The following is a 12,553-nucleotide window of genomic DNA, read 5'->3' as shown; positions in this document are numbered from 1 at the left end:
TCTCAGTATTTCTACCTACTACAATATTTTGCCCCTTTGCATTCTTAGTTCCCCAAACTTTACAAAAGGTTTGCTCCCAGAGACTAGTATTACTATATTGTGCTATGGTTCCATTTGTAAGTACATCTCGGTATCGCAGGATGAACTTTGTCTACAAGGTATCAGTCTGACTCAAGAGAAAACAAATCAGCAAATACAGCAGTGCGTTGATTTTCATTCTGTCGCGGAATCTTTAAGCACACGTGAGTGATGGATCCACGTCTCTTTTCCTTGTAGATTATTTCATAGCTAATCTACAGCATAAAAGGAGGTTAATAACACCATGTAAGGTCCTTCCCATTTGGGCTCAAATCTATTTTTCCGTCTAAAATTCTTTATCTAGACTTTATCCCCTGGTTGAATATTGCGTACCTGAATTTCAGGTGTTATCCCTTGATACCAAGAAGCATGATTTCGTAATTGCATAAAAGAATTCTGCAAGTACAATAAATATTGAGTTACCTCCTTCATCTCCATCCAAAAGGCTTGTTTTTGCTGGAATAGAAGTTCCAGGTACTGCTAAAATTCTCCCAAATAAAACTGCTGCTGGAGATACACCTGCTGCTTGCCTCGGTGTATTTCTAATGTCCCAAAGGACTACATTTGATGCTTCTGGCCACTTCAAGCCAGTTTGTTTACAGGTCTTTACTCATTTGTCTTTGATCGTCCTAGTCATCCTTTCTACTTGTCCTGACGATTGTGGATGATAAGGTGTGTGCAATTGCATCTTGGTATTTAATGAATGATAAATTTGCACTAAAATTGCGGCAGAGAAATGTGCTCCCCTGTCCGAGTCAATTATTTCAGGAACTCCGTACCTAGGTATTATCTCTTTTCACAGAGCTTTAACCACCGCTTTTGAGTCATTCTTTCGAGTTGGCAAAGCCTCCACCCAGCCCGAAAGCTGATCAATAATCACAAGTGAATAAGCATATCCCATAGCCCTAGGCATCTCCACGTAGCCAGTCTGTAGTTTTTGAAAAGGATATGTTGCTGGAGGTCGCTTTCCTGCTGGTGCCTTGATTTTCAAAGAGGCATACTGTTTGCACAGTCGACACCCTTCACAAACTCTTTTCATAGCAGTGTAAATCCCCGGGGCTGCCCACAGTCTCTGCACTCGCAAAGCTATATTCTCAGGTCCACCATGGGTTTTCTCATGGTGCCATCGCACAATCGGTATTAAATACCTTTTTGGGAGTAACGGTTTACCCCCTAGAGTCCATTGTCCATTCTGCTGTTCGGCTCCCAGCTTCTCCCAGAGCTGGCTGTCTTCCTCAGGAAGTTCCTCAAACAGCTTTTGCGTGTCTGGCAATTCCCGGTCGAGCTCTCCTTGATGGGTCAGTGTCATTGCAAAGATGACTTGTCGGGCTGCCGCTTTTGCAGCCTGGACCGCGAGCGCATTCCCTTTTGCCAATTGATTCTCTTGGTTGGTGTGTGCTTTAATATATATTACTGCTAGTTCAGATGGTAATTGGATCGCCTCCAAAAGTTCTTGAATCTGCTGTCCATGGGCGATCGTTTCACCTGCTGACGTGAGAAACCCCCTTTCTCTCCACAGCATACCTGTAGCATGACAAACTCCAAACGCGTACTTAGAGTCAGTATACAAATTAACCCGTATTCCGATCGCATATTGTGCAGCTTTCGTGAGGGCGACGATCTCTGCGCCTTGAGCACCTAAAGTGGGAGGCAAAGGTCCTGCTAACAATACCTTCCTTTCCGTGGTAACAGCAAACCCAGTACATTTCCATCCTTCTTCATAATAGGAGGAACCGTCGGTAAACAAGTTCATATCTGGGTTATCCAAAGGTTGATCTTGTCAGTCGTCTCGTGGTTTGCTCGTCACTTTGATCACCTGTTCACAATCATGTTCATCCTTTTCTCCATCCGTGGGCAGTGGCATTAAGGTGCCAGGAGTCAAGGTATTACATCTTTCCAATCTGAAATTGTCAGCAAGCAAAAGTATTAGTTCATATTTATGGGCTCTTTGTGGAGAAAGTGCTTTCTCGGCATATTGTTTCAATCATATTTCAACGTCACGTGGCACACAGACTACTAGGGGATGTCCCAAGACTATGTTCCGGCTTTTTTCTACTAACTCAGCAGCGGTAGCCACAGCTCTTATGCAAAACGGAGTTCCTCTTGCTACTGAATCTAATGTGCAAGAATAATAGGCGATAGGGCTTTCATGTGGCCCTAAAGTTTGAACTAAAACTCCATTTGCCGTTCCTTTGTTTTCTGTGCAATAGAGTTTAAAGGGATTAGAATAGGCTGGAAGCCCCAAAGCTGGAGCTTGCATTAATGCTCCCTTTAATGCACAAAAAGCTTTTTCTTGTTCAGGACCCCAAGCTAGTGGTTCCACTTGCTCATTTTTTGTTGCCTCATTAAGAGGTTTCGCTATTTCACTGAATCCAGGAATCCACGGCCTACAAAATCCTACTTGTCCTAAAAATCCCCCGAAATGTTTCTTTGTTACTGGTCTGGGAATTTCTTGTAGAGCTCTTACCCGTTCTGGATCTACTTCTCTCCTCCCTGGTTTAAGAATAAACCCCAGATACTTTACCTGGTGTTGACAGAGTTGCACTTTGGATAGAGATGCACGGTGACCCTTTTTTGCAAGGTGGATGCACAAATATTCACTATCCCGCATACAATCTTCAGCCGTATGGCTTGCTAGTAACAAATCATCAACATACTGAATCAAAACAGAACCCCCAGGAAATTTTAAGTCTCTTAGATCGTTTCTGAGAATTTGAGAAAAGGTGGTTGGTGAACTAGTAGACCCTTGTGGCAAGCGTGTCCAAGTCAACTGTTTCCCTTGCCAAGTGAAGGCAAAAATCTATTGACTTTCTTCAGCAATAGGTATCCTGAAAAATGCTCCTGTGAAATCCAAAATGATCAAATATTGTGCCCATACAGGTATTTGGGGAAGAATTAAATCTGGGTCAGGGACAACAGGGTGTGGGGAAATGACATGCTCATTTACTGCACGGAGATCTTGAACAAATCTATATTCTGGATCCCCATCCTTATCTAATCGATGTTTACTTACTGGCAAGATTGGAGTATTCTATGGACTTTGACATTCCTTGAGTATTCCTTTTTCTAAGAAAACTACAATCTGCTTTTGAATACTTGGGATAGCCTCATCTGCAATCGGGTACTCTTTAATTGAGGGAGCTGACCCTCCTTTTGTTTTAATTCTTACCGGTTCTGCAGATAACAACAATCCTAGATCATCACCAGAGCTGCTCCATAGTTCCCTTGGAGAACTGCTTCAAGTCCTTCTGGAATTTTAGAAGCCGATTCTTCTTCTTCTTGTGGAATTTGCACAATTTCTGCTCCCATGATTATTAATTTGATTCCCGCCGGAGCAAGGAGTATTTGAGTACCAAATTCCTGCCAAAGATCACGTCCTAGCAAAGACACAGGTGAATCTGGAGATATCACAAATCTTCCCCATACCATTTTCTCTGCAATGATAATTGGAAGTGGGGTTGAAAGAGATTTCATTTCTTGTCCAACAACCCCTCTTCTAAGTACCTTCTCCTTAGAAAGCAATGTTTGTGGGAGTGCGTAATTCAAAAGGGACAAAGTTGCTCCTGTGTCTACTCAAAAATTCAACCAAACGGTTCCCCGGGGGCAAGCGCGGCCGTGCGGGGGGCACGCCTCCCCGGGGGAGGGGGGTGTCACCCTCCCGCCTCCCGGCGCCGAGAGCCCCCTACTCTGCCCGCGCCAGAGCCAGAGCCGGCAGGAGACGCGAGCCCCTACCTGACGGCGCCGCTCCGCCTCGCCCCCTCAGCCCGCGCCCGCGCCGCCCGCCCGCCTGCCGCCTTCGCTCCCAGCCGCGCCACCATCTTGCGTCTCACAAACTACTGCCCTTCTTTTGGGGCGGGGGGGCGGCGGGTGAGCCGGGAACTCCCAAGGCCGCCGCCCGCAGCGCCCGCTCGTCTCCTCCCGGCGCCTCGCTGCCCCGGGGCGGGCGCGCGGGGAGGCCGGGCAGCGGCGGCCGGTGCCTCAGCCTCCCTGGCAGGGAGCGGGGGCGGAGCCGCTCCGCCGCCCCGCCCGTCAGGCGGCGGACAGCAGCCAGAGGGCGGCCGGGCCCCGCCGAGGCGGCGGGGGGCTGCCCCGGCGCCGCAGCGCCTCAGCCCGGGGGCCGCCGGCGTCTCGTCGTCCTCCGGTCGGGCGAGGTGCCGGCGCGAAGCGGCTGCGGCAGGGAGGCGCGGGGATGGCAGGCCGGGAGTGCCCAGGTGGCAGCGGCGCCCTCGCAGCCCGCTCCTCTGCCGCCAGACTTGGGCTCCGCGTAGAGCCTCCCGCCGAGCACCCAGACGGGTTTTAAGGACGGCGGCGTCTCCAGCCCCGTGAAGGCTTTTTCTCCGACGCCAGCCCCGAGGTTCCCTCGGGCGCCCCGAGCTGTCGCTGGGGGAGGCCATTGCCGCAGGGTCCAGATCCCCAAACCAGGGACGAGCGAGAAGTAACGGCTGTGAGGAAAAAACCCCACAACCTCTGCCCGCCGCCGCCCCCCCCCCCTTTTTTTTTTTCTGGTTTAGTTAGAGAATTTGGAGAAAGGAGACCCTTTACTACATACCTAGATACTTAAGTATTTAGTTTTAACTCCCAGTGCATACGTTTCTACATTCTGTTTCTTTCATCACTGTTTGCCATTTTGGTTCAGACACTAAAATGGGATTTGTTTCCCTGAGAGAGAAAATAAAGATGTGGCTTGTGGGAACCGTTAAAGAGTTACCAGTTGGTCATGGAAGACCCACGATTTACGCAATTACCATTAAAAACCCAAAGCCCCTGTAGAGGTGCAGTATCCTGTCCAGACTAGTGCCAGGAAGGAGTTTGATCAAAGCTTTGAAGAGCAAAAGTTTTGATCCCAGGAATGTTTCTGGTTCTTCCTTTCCACAGTCACTCCTGTTCAGTTTTCCCAACAGTTACGCGGGGAGCACGGCTAACAAACTGCTCCCACAGTCCCGTCAAAAATTGGTGACAGCAGCCAAGGCAGGCTAATGAAAAATAACCTGAATTCCTTTATTATATTTCCAATGTAGTATTTTCCTTTGTTTCAAGTTAGGTTTTTTGGACAGGCAAAAATATGCCATAGCAAAAGTTCTTATGTTTGTGGAGTGTTTCTCCTACATACTTTCTGTAGGTTGTTAATTCTGTGAAAGCCCCTTGAGGTGCTGTCACATAATGAAAAAAATCCACCTCTCAACTGCATTGAGAGAGGTTTCTAAAGGATTTACTTTTCATGTACCAAAATGAGACTTGGTTTAAAACCTTGATGGAATATGCGATGGGCTCTACAGCACCACAGACGAGTGCAGAACAACGTATTCCCACAAGTTGCAAAACGATGATAAAAAGTTTATCATTTTCTGTTCAAGAGAGGTACTGCAGTTATCTGGGAGACGTTGAGGTCTGCAGCGTTCCAAAGGCAATCAATCACAGCAGTATGTCACATAAAATATATATAGGACAACAATATCAAATAAAAGCAGTTAAAGGACTTTATTTGAGCTTTCTTAATAAATTTTAAGATGTATTTGTTTAACATATGTAGAAATATATATGTAGAAGTAATCTTTATTGAATTAATTATGTACAGATAACAACATGCAGTAAAAAGAAAACATAAGAGTAGAAGTCAAGTATGTGGAAATCAGCACTGAGCATAACTGAAGGCTGCAATTTCTTTCTTCATTTCCTAATAAGAAAAAAAGACAAACTAGCAGTCAGCATGAACAACAGCTTAAGAACCCTGTTTATTTCTTCATAAAAATATTAATAAAGGATCTGTACACACATACATAGTATAGTAATATTGAGCAAATACATCCGCTAGCACCACCATAACATCTTTCTATACCCGCTAGCTTCAAACACATGCTTATGTGTCCAAAATGGACTACAGAGACTGCGTGGTTCTGTATCAAGAGACTATGGAACTGTATCAACAGCGGTTCCAACAGTTAGAAAGAGGAGACAGTTCCTGAAAAGGCACAACTAAAAGCTGGAAACATTATTTGCTGCACTCTGAATAATTACTTGTTAAAGTCTTAGCTCTTCATACAGTAGAGCTTGCTCCTGACTGACTTGCAGTGTCACTCTGAAGAGGAGATTTTTTTTTTGTTAAAGCTAAAGGTAGAAGTAGGAAACAAAGAAATCAAGTCTCAACTTTTGATGCTTCAAGTCACAAAAGCTCACAAGCCCCAAGATAACATTAATAAATCCCTTCTCATGCTAAACAACATCATTATGCTAGCTGAGAGATGGGCCCGTTTTTCAGGAACGGCCTCCCTGAATCCAAATACTCCTCCCTGTTGCACAATCAGAACAGAACGTCTGTTCTAACTCCTTCTCTGATGTGGAAGAAGAGATCAAGATGACCCGAGCTGAAGAGAAGAGGCCTCCTCTTTTTTAAGGCAGGCCGAGAGGCGTAAAGAATTTCATCTGTTCTCAGTCACAAGCATCTCAAAGACAAATGGATTCAAGGATCTTGAATCTGAAACCTGACTCTCCAACCTATCTCAATCGACTCAATGCTGGGAATGCCTGAGTGGGACCAAGGGCATCTCTGGAAGAGTTCTGACAACTCAGAAATCCTCTCTTAGAGGAAAAGAACAGAGAATTTGACTCATTAAGGTTAAACCGCCAGAGGCAGAAATCTCCCCATGTGTCAACTTAAAGATGCTCGAGCCATGCTTGTTAAAAAGAGATTGTGGTGAGACCAGAGAAAAGTCTCAAACTCTTGTTAGGTTTCCTACCTAATTTCTTTTCAGGAATGGAACGACTACTATATGAAGTGTTACCGTGTCTGACTGCCTGGAAGGGGAGAAAGAGGCAGCAACAGACTGGGGAAAGCACCCTCCTTATGTAGCCCCCCCACCCCTAAAAAGGTTCTGGAGAAGGACTGTTGACAGACTGAGGTTAACTGCTTTGAGAGGGCTGTGTGGGTGGACCCATTGTCTTCCAGTTCAAGCCATTTCCTGCTGAAACTGCCAACACTTATGCCAAATACAACAATGGTTTTGCAATAGGGATAAACCTCTTCCAGACTGAAATGAAAAAGCCTCGTAACACAGGCAACTAAGCAGTAAAGAGTAATGCTAAGGAAGCGTGATGTCCAGAGTGCGCACATACACGTGCCTAAGACACACATGCATAACAGTGATAGAAAGTGCTGTAAGAAAAGAAAAAATTACCTTCACTAATGCAGTTTTGTCGTAATCTTCCCGATGCTGGTAAATGCACCGACAAAGAACAGCATATAGTCTTTCCATGCGAAATATAGTCGTACTTTTTAGTTACCGCCGTGACATAACGCAACAGTTGCTGAAAAAAAAAAAAAGGAAACTACAAGTTTGGAATAGCGCAAGATCCTTTGAATAGGCTCGTCATGTTTTCAGAAGCTAAACAGTAACAATACAACACAAACGACATCCTACTTTCTTATATTGTGAAACATGAGTGACGGTTCAGAGAACAGATTAAATATCTCACAAGATTTAACTGAAGAACAGGAGTTACTTTTTCATACTTCAGAGAAGAGGAAAGCTTAAATTTCAGACACTATTTTATTACTAATCAATCTATCACAGCGACAATCCTAATTGCGAATCAACTGCTTCCAGAACAGCAGGGAATGACACAACCCACTTTGTCGTAGAGTTGCTGCCACAGCAAAGCCACTGTTCCATTTTATTAGAGAAAGTGTTGCTGCAATGCAGGGCACTGTAAAATGGATCTGTGGAAGCCAGGCTACAAATCTTCTGGATCCAGCTGTGCCAGCTGGAAACAGAAGCATCCTTGGGTGCTCACCTTTACCCGTTAGCTGAACGTGTACTGTGCCTACAGCTCTGCTGGCAGAACACACTGCTCAAACGTCTGAAGCAGATCAGGGAGCAAAGGTACATCAGTTGGCTCCTGCCTTTCAACTGACGAGTGGAGAAACTAGCAGAGTGACTCTGCCTGTAGCACATTACCAAAGACGTGGATGCAATCATCTCTGGGAAAACGACAGTGACAAACTAGTGGCAGCACCTTCTTCCACTGCTGGGGCTATTCAGTGCCTGTGTGTTGTGTGAGGCTGTGAAGATGTAGCTTAAGAGAGCAGCCGTACCAAAGGAAAGTATTACTGCCTCACAACTGCCTGTCGTCAGACTCTGCCTCCCTCAGATCAACGAGCACAAAAGCCGAGTATTCCCCTCAACTTCATTCTACGCAACATGCAGATAAAACGCACAAAAGCCACGCAGCGTGCTTTCAGCTGCTGCAAACAGAAAAGGCAGGATGTGACAGAGGTGTATGGTCACCATCCCGTGTGAAACTATTTCTAATTGCTGCCACATAGATGACTGCATGCGTTTCTATATGTTCATAAAGTTCTAGGCCTATTACTAAGCAAATAAACAAACAAACCCCCCCCAAACAAAACCAAGCAGCTACATTTTGGAGGTTCACCTAGCTTATTCACTGCAGGTGAATCCTAAAGAGGCTCTCTGGTACGAGCAGCTAGTTCCAATGGCATCTGGTATGAGCAGCTAGTTCCATGAAACGAATTTTCTGAAAGATGCGTTTCATGACTGTAGCTCTCATAGCTGAAACGTATATAAGGGCTCTACCGTACCATTTCCACAGTGGGCAGTAACTTTGGAGCACACACTGTTAGCACCCTGACTCTCTGAAAAACCTGTGTGGCTTCTCTACACACAGAAGCAGACATGACCAACAAAACCCCCTGACATCTGCTTCCTTAGGAAGCCAGCTTTAAAAAGTTAGTTTCACCTCCACAAATTAGGTCACAGCTTAAAAAACGTGACAGAAATTGTGTTGGCAAGCCCCTGCACCGCATGGGATTCCTCTCTGGTCACATTCTCCCCACACAGGGGAAACAGCCGTGTAATACTCCCTCTCTCGTCATGGCAGGTAAAGAGCAGGCCTCCTCTGCTTTGGCCAACCTCCAGGACTCCAACCTAGCCATTTTCCTAACTTCCTCACTGCAATGTCCCCTGAAGATGAGGCCCTTGTTCTACCCTCTGCAATTCATGCAAAGGAATCTCTTTTACCCCCTGCAGCTAGGCCATTTCTAACCCTTTCCCCAACTGTAGCCTAGGATAGCAGCTTCTACGAGGGACTGGAAAAGCCTTATAACACTGTAACTGTATGAATGTGAAATTCTCACACTGGATTTTGAAAGAATTTCAGAAAAGTCGGTATTAGTATTTTATCCTCGATGAGCTTTATGTCAACCTAACTTCAGGTTTCAAGTCATCACGGCTAGATAGGAAGGTTCTTTTCAGGTTCCTAATAAATGAAACCATGCAAAACCCAAAACCAAACCCCCAAATCCATCATAAAAACTGTTAAGACATTAATAACCAACAGTACTAGCAGGCTGTTAGTGGGCTATTTTCAAATTCAACAAGCCCTTTTAAATGAAAGATTAGGAAGAGAACCAAAATCAAGAACAGCAGCCTACACCAGGTGTGGCAACACAACAGTCATAGTCCATTACAGGTTGAATTATTTCACAAGCTTGATATCCTTCCCATCAATTGTTTTAATTGGCATTGGTTAACTGACTTAATTTACACGTAGCAAGGCAACGTCCTACTTCAGTATTAACAAAATTGACATTAGACTTACTTTGAGCTCATAGTAATCCACAATCACTGGCTGTGTGAGCATTTCCACGGCTTTATCGACACACATCACCTGTTGCTCTTCTACCTGAGAATGTCTCCCACGAGTCATACGGTGTACCCACGAATCTGGAACGACACAAGTTTCTTAAAGTCAGCATTTCTGTTCATCTGGAATACAGTGTCAGTGAAGTATCCTGTACCTGGAATACAGTCGCTTTCTGCGGTGACAGAGACAGGATTTCTACCATTTTTTCACTGAGAAACGCTTGACTTTTACTTACTTTCTGGCAAAAGTCACCGCTCCGTAACAATTGGACACACAAAAAAGCACTAGAGGAAAAAGGCAGGGTAAAACCAGGAAAAAAATGCAGTCACATTGCCATTACAGCACTGCACGGTAACACTCCAAAATAATTAAGGTTAGGAAACACGTCTTACATGGCAAACATTAGGACCTAAGTCTTGTATTCTGCATGGCACTCTGGGTCCATGCCGCTTGAAGTACAGCTTTTTAACTTACGCTGCTCATGACTGGGACGATACTCATACAATAAAAGAAGGCCAACGATTGTTTTGCAATTAGGTACCATTTGAAAAACAACCTGCAGAATCAAGAAACCAGCAGCTGCAGAAAACCACGAGTTTGGCCTGCGTAACTAGAGGGGCAGCATCCTTATGCAGGAAACGCTGTGTGCTGCTTTTAGAGATACACTGCAGAAATAACAGAACTCCAGAAGGCTAAAACCTAATAATTACCTAGTGTAATCCTCAGGAAGAAGAACCACCTAAATAACCTGTTTTTACGGTACTCAAATACAAGCATATGACAAATTATCGCTAGAAAATTACCACCAAAGCAAATACTGTATAGCTATTAACTTACAGTTAGCAAAGTTTTCTAAGTAGAACATCCTCACCTGCACTGTTTTTTGATGCAGGAGGTTTAGCAGCTTGATTTATAATTAAGTCCTCAAAAAACATTCTTCTTTCTTCCTCATTAGGCAACTGGATTTGGAAAACTTCTTCATAATCATCAATAAACAATTCTTTTATCTAAAGCATGAGGAGAAAAGATATTTCAGATATAAGGCCACACAAAGTCATACTCTATTCCAAAAAGATGAGTACCTTTCAAAATTAAACCGAATGATCACTCGAATAAGACAAACTGTGAGAAGCTATCTTCTTGTCCTTAAAACTCTACATTTTCCTAGGTTAGCACGGCAGATTAAAATATCTCCTCTAAGGAACACCTCTAGATTTAAAGCTCAATGAAGGGACCATATGATACACTGATCAAGTGGGGACATTCACCACCTCCAAGACTGCTTATTTTCTATTTCCCTGCCTTGCTGGTTTCAATCTCTGTGGCATCCCGAGAGGGAACAGGCAGGGTTCAGCAGACAAGTGCGGGCTTTTTGGTAAGGTGTTTGGGGGGTATTTTGGCTAAATTAATTGAAGTGAGGTGTCTGAAGCTGTACACTTCCAAGTTTTACTCCATTTTTCAGTCTCTACTACCAAAAGTTATGGAAGGAATTTCAATACTTACTTTAGAAGGACTTTATTAACAGTATTAAAACTCCTCGAGAAAGTTAAGCCCTTCCAAAGCAGTTGATGATAAACACATCTAGGTAAGCCCCCCACAGTAACTGAGACAAAATAATCAGGGCAGCGTATTCACATTTTGAATATCCTCCTTTAATGCACACTCTCAGATGTCTAGGAAGCTAAGCATGTACTCTTACTGAATTTTGTTAAGGAATACAACTAGAAATCCATTTCCAAGTTCCCGAAACAGAAGTTGGAACTTGGCTTTCTAATTTGTAAAGCTTTCACTTATATGAACAAAGAAATTGAAAGTTTTATTAAAGAATTTAAATATGAAATTACATTCCATCGTTACAGTGTGACCACCATACTTTTTCAGTAAAAATATCTTTCCGTTTCAGTAAAAAAGTTTTCAGTAAAAATATATTTTTCCCATTTCCATTTCAAGCACCATATATTCTTGACTAAGTACATACCCAACCATCCTGAAGTCACTGGATTTATTGTCTGAAGTAAATGGATCCATCTGTCTAACAAGCATGAGTGTGTGAGAAGGGGGAAAAAGTTGCGTCAAAGTCAATCTCTTTACTCAGAAAACACTTCAGACAAACGCTTTCGGCATTGTTTTGTCTAAGCAAATTTTAAGAGACCTGGTTAGGGTGCCTGAGTAATAGCAGTATGCATTTGCTGAAGTACTCCAATGCTTAAAGGATTTATAACTGAACAAGCAATTGAATAAAAAAAGTAAGAAAAGGAACGACAGAAATACCTCTGTTGGGAGATCTGCGTGACACACGTCGGATGTTGCAAGCAGCAAAACTGGAGCAAATGCTGGAATGTTGTGCAGTAGTGTTGTAAAAGTAGCTTTCAGTGTAGCTCCAACAGCCTCCCACCACAAATGGATATGTGGGATATAAATGATACTCGGTGCTGTTCTTTGAGCTTCTCGCATCAACTGGTGAAATGAAAGCTTGGATAAGAAAACTAAACCATGTGGAATAGGCTAATAAATAACTACGTATCAGTCAAACGATCTTAGGAAATAGGAGTACGTGAAGCCAAAACACAAACCCAAACCAACAAAAGAACAACTCCTTAACAATAAGGTAAAATGTTTGACTCAACTATAGACATTGCTACGCAGACAGACCTGAAGCTCTACCTGATTTCAAAACTCCTTAGGTGTAAGGGAACTCCTAAAGAGCCTCACAACTTAGCTGGTGTAGCGCTGTGCCTGAAAACACAAGACTAACCCTTCTTCAAGATGTATTAGTCTGGGTAAGTCACTACCCGACTGCAACTACACGACCGAC

General features: G+C 44.0%; 1 long non-coding RNA gene across 1 annotated transcript; it reads right to left on the bottom strand.

The window, feature by feature from the left end:
* Positions 1–5,103: 5,103 nt before the first annotated feature.
* Positions 5,104–10,625, bottom strand: LOC142599786 (uncharacterized). The gene is made up of 4 exons (XR_012833250.1): positions 10,610–10,625; positions 9,694–9,818; positions 7,251–7,380; positions 5,104–5,752 (listed from the first exon to the last, which is right to left on the bottom strand). It is a non-coding gene; the product is annotated as an uncharacterized LOC142599786 (long non-coding RNA).
* Positions 10,626–12,553: the final 1,928 nt, after the last annotated feature.

The sequence above is a fragment of the Balearica regulorum genome, unplaced genomic scaffold, assembly GCF_011004875.1.
Source record: "Balearica regulorum gibbericeps isolate bBalReg1 unplaced genomic scaffold, bBalReg1.pri scaffold_34_arrow_ctg1, whole genome shotgun sequence".
Classification (NCBI taxonomy): Eukaryota; Metazoa; Chordata; class Aves; order Gruiformes; family Gruidae; genus Balearica; species Balearica regulorum.
The sequence above is the reverse complement of the archived record's forward strand: the minus strand, read 5'-3'. Positions and strand labels throughout refer to the sequence as shown.